Below are 6,000 nucleotides of genomic sequence, written 5' to 3' on the forward strand. Positions count from 1 at the left end.
GACTTGCCAAATGTGAAGAAGACATTTAAAAACAACTGAATTCAACAAAAAATACAACAAGAGTTCGATGAAGTCACCACTGCCAACATGGAAAACATCTGATAAACTGCAAGGAATTAGAAAGAGACGAGCTCAAAGTAAAACTGTGGTTATGGGAGTGCAATAGGAGGGATGCAAAAGCAATCCAACATTGATTCTGATTGATCACAATGTAAGTTCATTTTTCAGGAGGAATTGCATGATAATCACTTAGTCGCTGAGTCATTTCTTCATTTCCCTGTGAGTCATTTTCCATCTTATGCATTCGTCTACTGTATGTGTAAGCCAAGAACAATAACTGACATACAGCAGGATAAAGCCTACACAAGCGTTTGCCTTTTACATTGCTTAATGTTTCAGGTTGGTTTGTTTAGGTTCAGTATAGACACAAAAAAACAGATGATTATTGAGTCTCCTTCCTGTAACTTTGGCATGTACTTGTCTGTATTCTACCTCTGTGGTGTTTTCTGTCAGTTAAAAAAAATGCTGAATTATGTTTATGTTTAATGTTTCACACACATAAATTGAAATCACATTGAATAAATATAAATAGGCCTACATGTGAGGATGTGGTAATGGCTTATATGAAAAACCACACCCAAAGGACATACGTACCAAAGGTAAAATGTAGACAGAAATCACAGATCCATTTTAAGTATTAGTGTTTAAGTTTCATACAAAATAAGAGTAGATTTATGTTTAACAATAACAAACATAGAGAGAAATAGATGCAGAGAAACAGAAGTAATCATCGTAATTTGAGCATCAATGTAAACACCATTTCATTCTGTTTACTGCATGTATCTTCCTTTTACCCATAAAACCTTGTGCAGTTTTCTGAGCTCAGACGATGCTGGCTGTTAGCTTGCCCTAGAAGTTGATCATTAAATTTTCAATCCTAAAATGCGTCAGTAGCAGAGTTGCTGAATATAACTTTGGGGAGATGCTCTCTCTTCTTACTTCCTGTCAGGATAATTTCTTATTACATTTTGATGTAGCCTACCTGGAGTATGAACACACAGTATGTACAGGGAATCATGGCATGTGGCTAAATGACACAATAAATATATCCTGGTCCAATCAAAGGTGTAGTAGTTTTTAAAAGAAATTGGTTTGATTTGATGGTCAATAATAATTCAATATCTTGCCAAACATGCTAGGACTGCCAATGTTGTCACTTGCTGGAGCAGCATTTTATCTATAATCTGCTCCGTCCTGAAGTCTATGTTCCTTCCGGTGATCCACTGATGGATTCTTAATTAGATATCCCAATAACAAGAGTTCATCTCTGATTTCAGAGCTCCAAACAGGCTGGAAGACCTTTTCATTTCTCAATTTTTTATTGCTCATTGTCGATTTGTGATTTTTTTTCCCCCCATGAAATGCATTGAATTGTACCACATGGTGCACCACTCTGTCCTAAAACTTTCTTTGCTCTTTACACAAAATTCTTTTTGGCTGGTTTCAGTCAAGAGTGTGTCTCATGCTGGTCTAAATGTTGTTTCAGAGATTTTTTTCACTCTCCTTTTTTCCTGAGAAGAATCAATCATCTATAAAACACATTTTCATCGAAACATAAAAGATTTAGCAGTTCTTCACACCAAAGCACCTGCAGGTTGGACACAAATGATTTGGCCTAACATTTTCTTTTATATCTGTCGAAGGCTGTTTATTGTCATTCGAACCAATAAGCCAGCCCTGTCTCCTAAAAATTACATTCCCATACAACAACACTGCTTTTTCAATTACATTTTGAGGTAAGGTATTTTGTCCCGGATAACGTTTTGACGTTTCTAATCAAAGTCTGTGAAAGTCCGCGGAGGGACTGGACTGAAGACCACCGTTTGTCTCCCTTGGGAAACCAAAAGTCAACGCAATGACTACTTTCAATACGTACAAGCTCTTCTGTACCAAATAAAGCCACGCGGGCTACATAGCACTCAGTTGACACTTTCATCTCAACAAAACCATGCACTGCAGTCTGTGAGAATTCACATGATCCTCACAGTTGGAAACTGTGAACAATACGTTTTCAGATCGTACAGGAAAATACAAACATTGGGGCTCAGATTATGGAAGTATGGCGCTCCCAAAACCTAAACAGAAACTTCAGACGAGCTTGCACTGTTGAGTTAGAGGTGCGGCTCTCTGGGGAGGCCAAGGGAAATATGTTTTTTGTCTCATGACAGTGTATAGTTTACACCGATGGGATTTAGGGCGAACATGATCCATGAGATGAAAAAGAAAAAAATCCAAACATTGCTATTGTTTAATGAACATGTGTGTTAATAATAAAACTGCTAAACAATTTTACAATGTCTCTTTTGATGGACCATCTATTGTGTTGCTATTTAAAGCTCTTTTATCTCTATTTCTCTAGCGTTGAATATCCAAACAGTATAGCAGCAGCTTGGTTGCACTTTAGCACAGATCCACAATCCAGTTTAGAACAAGAGCTCTCCCTTTCTCTCTGGGTCAAGGGTTGAGACACACTGCTTGGAGAGAGGCCCATTGTCCAGCCAGTCACTGCTGTGGATCAGAGGGTGGCAGACTAGTTTTATTGGTCAGGACAACAAGAGTGAATAGTTTCAGTATCCCATATGGGCATTTAAGTCAGAGACGGTTTAGAACTGAGATGCCCCAACTCAGAGTAGTTTCCTGTATCTGTGTCACATGGGCTCTGCCACGCCCACGCCTATTTAGGAGACCAGCGGCAGGACCTGAGCGTACTGATTCCAATGGGAGAAGTGAACGTGAACACAGATTATGAGCTATTCTTTCTCACCATAGTCACCAAAGTAAATATTGGACCCATTCTTCACAGGCCACACATCTCCAGAACATTCTGACACTAAAATGGCATTTTCAAACGGACACATCAGGAGAAAATTAACTTGGTTTGAGATCTGTTTCTGTCTCAGGACCAAACTCTCGCCAGATCTGGCAACACAGATAAGCTAACATCAACTAACGTTCATGAACGCCCTAACAAAACTAATCTCTTAGATGCTAAATAAGTCTTTTAGCTGTGTAAATATCTAACGTTAGCAAAAGAAAATACTAATAAATTATACAAACATAACTTCATCCATCCACACGACGTTCACTACGCTTTCAAACGAGGCCACGCCCCTTTAGGAGACAGGAACTGTGTGCTGTTTCACACCATTGGAGGGGAGTCCAAGGGAGGATTAGCCCTCTCAGCCAAGTTCTAGTCGCTGCTTGGATTCTTTAAGAGCATTTCATAATACTCACATGACGAGCTCTGACTTTAACAATAGCTCACATTCATGGACACATGTTTAAATGTATACTGTGGATGTAGAAGTACTCAGTGACCTACTGGTGCCTCTTAGAGCTTTGGCTTCTGTATCGCGTGGAGCATCCAGCATGAATTGTAAGATGCCCTTACGTAAATCCTCATTAGCACAAAGAGCCTTTTCTGTTTGGGGGATCAATATGTGTAAATTCGTTACCTGCTGAATTTAAAAATGATCCTGACTGGGATTATTTTAAACTTCATCTGTAGTCATGAATAATCTGGTGCTTCTGCTGTATGGTGATTGTTTTGTATTAGTCTGTGTTTTGTATTGTTTTGTCTGTATTTCCTTGTGAGTTTTTGCATTTTAAGGTATGTGTATATTGATAAGTTTGTGTTCTCTACTGTCTTTTATGTAAGTGTTGAGTTATTGTATTTATAAAAAGGTCCATCTAGGGACGTACATTGCAAATCAGCTAAGGTTATAAATGCTTTGGTGTGTGGCATAGGTCTATGCTACATACTTGTCCCTATACAAATAAACATTGAAAAAAATGAAAGTTAGCACTCGTTACATGACACACTCATGTTAACCAGCGTGCTACGACAGAGTCGGACATTTGCTTTTCAAATAGATTTGGCCTAAATGAAGAATACTTCTACTTTAATAGTATTACATCTAAACTTACAGTAAATTATATTTTTAGGTCACTTCAAACCTATTTGAGCTTAAACCACACAGTCTTACAAAAACAGAGTGTTTGAATGGGATATAAATGGAAAAGGTGGGATTCATTTAAAATATATGCAATGGTTGCCTGGTGGACTATAATCTACAGTGACAGTTTAAAAAAAATAAGTTATTATTATAACATTATTTACATGTGATGTGGAAGTGAAATAGAATATCATCACGTTTGGATTGGAATCATACAGAGCCAATCTTAAAAAGATATTGTGAATGGATCATTTCTTTCGCAGCTTTAAGTTGAGTAAAAAGATGACGTGACAAAAGCCTAGTCTAATCATTGTTGGCCCATTTTAATTGGTCTGGTGTTTGGTGGTTTGGCATTTTCCACATGTATGTGTAAAGCATTATTTTGCTTCTTGATTTCAAAGATTTACATTTATGTATTAATAAGTTTTTTTTTTTCCTTCAATGGAACACATTATAATAACTTGTTTATTTAAAGGTCCAATGCGTAGGAATTTCTTCCATCTAGCGTTGAGATCATATATCGCAATCAACTCTCTTGCGCCACGCAGTTCAAAGTATGTATTACAGCTACGGTAGCCTTCACTCTTCAAAAAGCCGGTCTCTTGCTCTTTTCAATATCCTTTTTCTTTTTCTGGGCAAAGAAGAAGACTCCTGTTCCTGAAATTTGGATTTTGAATACGTGTGGTCCTCCATGTTTCCTTCTTCAAACTTGCCGGTGCCGGGAAGCTACGATACCCATTAGCAGCATTAGCAGCACCTGTGAGTTTATCATGTGACAGCGAAAACGCGAAAGGCGGAGCAGTATGTCCCGTATGTCCCTTACCGGCTAACATATTTCAAGATGGCGCATGAATATGGAGCGCCTACCCCAGTTCATGCGAATGCAAACGTAAAATTTCAAGCCAGGAAATTGATGGTGGTGGTAAATATTCATGAAAAAGGACAAGTTTGTGAACGGGCAACACAGATTTTGATAATGAACAAACTAAACACGTTACACACTGGACCTTTAAATAATGAACTAATATTTTGGATTCAATTTAACATGGGAACCTTAAAGGGAAGAATGTGTTTATTATGCACCAGTGAGGATTTTGCATAAATAATTGTATATGTTAAGGGACTTTGAATTGACAAGATACTGTTTACTAAAATGAAGACACAGTTGTCACACAGGTGTTGTCACCTACAGTAATGAGTGTGTGTGCGCATAGTGTGTAACAAGCATAGTGTGGGCGCGCTGTGCATAAGCCTAGGCGCATTTTACTAATGCACTGTTAAAATAACAATGAAATGCTGCGTTATTGACTGTAGAACAGGGTTTTGTTGGTCAATGGTGCGATCACTTCCCGCTGCCTCAAAATAGCAATACGCCAAGTATTCACCTGAACACACCTCCCTGTGAGACCAGCACGCCCATGGGCGCACAGATGGGCGCAGGTGCATCTGCTATTTAAACGACGCGGGCGCTGGACGGAAAATTGACAACTGCGTCGGTCTTAAACTAGCAAAAACACTGGCGTCGGGCTTTGCGCGGCGCTGCGCAAGATAGGGCCCTGAATGTGCAAACTCTCTGGCTCTGTGGGAATTTGTGAGTCTCAAAGTCAGCAAATCTGCCAAATTCTGCTTTGAGTGTCGCATAGTTACAGTTTGAAAAACAGTTTCCCGTCTCTTTGGTTTGCTGCACAACTGGGTGGGCCAAAATGTATTGTGAACTTATATTGATATGCGGGCCGGATCAAAAAACTTTTTCTTTTTTTTCATATAGTTTTTATAGTTTATGTAGAATAAGGATATTGTTATTGATTGCTACTGACTACTTTATCCCAAAAAATGAAAACCATGATAGAGACAGGGTTGCCTTTTCGAAGGCCTATACAGCAAATGGCACCATTTTTTATTTAATGTGAGCTCTTCTTTGAACTCAAGTGTATTTCCCAGGTGGCAATTTACATCACTTGCAAGGGCTCTCTCTATGCCCTGA

Source organism: Sander vitreus, chromosome 23 (genome assembly GCF_031162955.1).
Source record: "Sander vitreus isolate 19-12246 chromosome 23, sanVit1, whole genome shotgun sequence".
Taxonomy (NCBI): Eukaryota; Metazoa; Chordata; class Actinopteri; order Perciformes; family Percidae; genus Sander; species Sander vitreus.